This window comes from Euleptes europaea, chromosome 1, assembly GCF_029931775.1.
Source record: "Euleptes europaea isolate rEulEur1 chromosome 1, rEulEur1.hap1, whole genome shotgun sequence".
Taxonomy (NCBI): Eukaryota; Metazoa; Chordata; class Lepidosauria; order Squamata; family Sphaerodactylidae; genus Euleptes; species Euleptes europaea.
The window spans coordinates 159,016,841-159,020,705 of NC_079312.1; the positions used below are offsets into that span (position 1 = coordinate 159,016,841).

Consider the following 3,865-nt stretch of genomic DNA (forward strand, 5'->3'; position numbering starts at 1 on the left):
AATGCAATGCAGAATATGAATTAATTTACAATCCAACATTCATTCAGTCATAGCACAAAGGATAAACCCTGAAACAGAAAATCATGATTGGTCTCTGACAACTGCAGTTCGTCTAAAATTTAAGGCTATTGTAAACTGAGGAATATATTGTATTTTATTATAAAAGGATGATTTTGGCATATTTCACATAAAGAGATTCTCTTGTGTACTAAGAGGATGGAATCTGATTGTCCTTACTCAGTTCAATGAAGATCGGGAAGGGGGCTGTTACCCCCCACCCCATCATAATCTATGTAGTGTTCTTGGGTGAAGTATCTATGGTTTCATGTATGGATGGAAACTTACTTGTAATGATCTTTCATGTATGTTTAAAAATTTTCATCTGTTCTTTCTCAGGACAAATGTTTTCAGGACAGAATACGAAAATGGCTAATATGTATAGGTTGTTTCTTAGTAACCTGGACCTAGTAAGCTCTAATAGTTTACAAATGCCAGCATCAACCAGCAAAACATCATTACAAAGCCTTCAGAATCAGAAAGGGTTTTATTAACCATATTGTCTACATGCAGTATTTGGACTCATAACTTTCTTTCCCCCATCTCTTTTGTACTGGAAGAAGTGCTCTATATTTATAAAGCTGTTAGTTTTAAAGCAAGCTTTTGGATTTGTATAACATTTGTTAGTCTAAGCACCTTGATGTTTTTAAAAAAGAAAATATATATTTTTATCTTTCTGTTTTTGGTAGTTCTTTCTCTTACAAATATTTCTAAAATATTGCAAAATTAGTATACTAATCATTAAAATATTTTTACTTTTAATGTGTGGCTTTCTCCTGAAATGGAAATTCTTAACAATTGTTTCATTGTGCCCACTGTGTGGCAGCAGTGTGCATGTAGGAAATACAGATATTTTTTATTTACTTAGTTACATTATTTATATCCCACCTTTCTCCCCAGTGTGGTCCCAAAGCAGCTTACATTGTTTTCCTGTTCTCCATTTTATCCTCACAACAGTGCTGTGAGGTAGGTAAGGCTGAGTATGTGTGACTCTCCCAAGGTCTCCCAGCAAGTTTCCTTGGCAGAGTTGAGATTCAAACCTGAGTCTCCCAGATCCTAGTCCAACACTTTAACCACTGTAACACTCTGACTCTCAAGCCAAGAAAAAACTTCCTCTCTGAACCATTCTCCACATTGAGCTTATCCCAATTAAATTCTAAATCCTACAATATAATCTGTGCAGGTTTCAGTATTCCAGTATATGCCCATTATTTCAGTAGGCTTAGATTGGAATAGCTCTGCATAGGATTGCATTGCTAATCTTCTGTTTTCACTTTCCAACGAAGAAGGAATTCAAATTTTATAACCCGAACAAAATGCAATGGGTGGGTTCTTGTGTGTTGTGTTTCTTAGCCCAACTACAGAATCTGGGATGCTGTAGCCAAAAAGCCCTGATACTGTGGATATAAAATCTATACATTATAATTTGGTTAGCCTATAACTAGGCACCACCGTTATAAGTTTAATGTGATTTCAAATGATTGGGCGGGAGGTAGAATGTATGATGCAGAGAGTGGGCTATGGTCTAGAAAATGATCTTATTCCACAGCCATGAAAGTACTAGCCTGGCAGATATTTTGTTAGCAGTTTTTTCTGGTAATGTTTAATGCTATGGCTTTCAACAGAGGTGATGGCTGCTCAGTGTAGAAATCCAGTAATCCCTTTCCCTCTCGCCAACGGGTAAAAGGCAAACATGTTATTTCATGCTAGTGCAGGGGAAAATATTATGAGTCTTAAAAGTTACCCTAAGGATGCATTCTGCACAGAGGGGAGAAATAAAACTATCCAATATTGTCTCGTATGTTGCAAACAAAGGGGAAGTAAGAATAAGACATGCATGTATGGGGGGGGGGGTAAGAATGAAAGTAGTTCCTGCAACCTAAATGTGTTTTTATTTACGCGTTGCAGGCAGAGGCACTGAGACTGAGTGACATAACAGTGTAGTGTGACGTGTGCTGTTGATATCCCTATACTGCTGTTTGGGATTACAGCCTACTTATTCACAATATTTCAGATGGAGACTGAGATTGGTTTAATAGGGTTTTACAGCTCCTGGAAGCGGCTTTAGAAACTATTGCTTGATCTTTGTTGCAAAATACATTCTAGATAGAAATTTTGCCCTTCCAAAAAGGTGCTCAGAACAGTATACATGGCTTTCTCTTGTTGCGTTTTATTGGGAGGTCACCCAGTGGGTTTCATGATGTGAAAGCTGAACCCTGCCGAGTCTCCATTCCTTGTCTGACATGCTAACTGCTCCATCACATTAACTGCTCTGTTGAAGGCTGGGTGCCTTCTATGCCATTCACTAGCATAAAGGCACCTTGTATTCTTGCCAGCATAAAATGGAGATTTCCAAATTAATCACGAAGCCACCGGGCTACTAGTCTAATCCTTCTATGGCAAAACCTACAACCTTTATAGCAGTGAAGATTTAGCACTACAGCTGCTGAAGCTCATGTGAACCACGAAAGCTACCAGAGAGGCAGAGAAGTCCCTAAAAACTAATAACACTATAGTAAAATTCCCTGTGTGGATGACTTCAGGGATTGAGTCTGAGATGGCCTCTTCTAATGCCCACGTTGTGTTTGGCCTTAATGGATAGCTCCTTATGCCCACTCAACAGTCAATATGGACTGCAGTAAGACTGCGGAGACCTATTGCTGGCTGTTGGGTTAGAAGAGTCTGTTCTTCCTTTCAGAGGTCAAGAGGCAGCAGCCAGGTACCATTCTATTATGCCTGGATTAGGACCTCCACGCTAAACATTAAACAATTAGCTACGTTTTAATCAAAGAGCTCAGAGTGGTATACAAGGCTCTCTGCTCACAACAACCCTGTGAGGGAGGTTAGGCGGAGTGAGTGACTAGCCCAAGGTCCACCAGCGGCCAGGCAGTGTCCTGGCGGAGTTGAAATTTGTACCCAGACCTCCCAGATCCTAGTCTGACAGGCTAACTACTACTAAATCATCACGCGTATTCTTTTTTAATCCTGTTCAACTACGCTGCAAGCTATTTTTTGGTTAAAATGTGTGGTAATGAGGAAAGCGGCAGAGTTCAGAAAGTTATGAGAGACTCAGATTCAGTCAACACGCCATCGAACGCATTCTCTCTCCCCCCCCCCGCCCTTTTCAGGCCTACAGCTCCGTACGGGCGGCCGCCTCCCTCCCTCCCTCCGTCCTGCCCGCCCGCCCCGTCCCCAGTGAAGTCCCTGACGCACGCAGCCGCCCCTCTTCCATAGTTTCACCAACCGCCGAAAACGTTAAAGGGGTCAAAGGTCATGCAGCTCCCAGAGGTTGCCTCTTCTCTCCCCCGTACATTGCCATTCAAATTCTAGGTCGTCTCTCACAGGCCAACAGTATCGGCGTGACAATTGATTGGTCAGGACCGTTCGGGGTACGCCCACCAACTCGCTTGTCAATCATTGCCTGCTTCTTGTTGGGAGACATAGAAGATATCTGGCCTGGGATTGGATAGCGGCTATTGAGGTCTGAGCTGTGACTGGTTAGAGATGGCAAGCGGCCCCACCCTTTTAGGTCACCTTATTTGTTGTTTATCAAGCCTCTTCACTCGGCGACATTTCTATTGGCAGACGCACTCGTCTTTTAACGAAATACCATCCTCTTGTCTCAGCTAGGTGCCTTTTGATTGGCTAGCCTCCCTTCTCTACTCCATTGGTGAAACAGCTGCTGCCCGTCCTTTCCGTCGCTGCGTTCCAATTAGTCGGACGGGGCAAGGGTGCGGTTTCGCAGAAGGCGATTGGTCGAGAAGGCGTGCCCGCTCTCCAGGTGCCCAACACCAATTGGCTCGGAACG

At 42.7% G+C, this 3,865-nt stretch overlaps 1 protein-coding gene across 1 annotated transcript in view; it reads right to left on the reverse strand.

The window, feature by feature from the left end:
* PMEL (premelanosome protein) overlaps positions 1–3,865 on the reverse strand; it is a 330,809-nt gene that overhangs the window by 41,651 nt on the left and 285,293 nt on the right. The window lies entirely within an intron of this gene.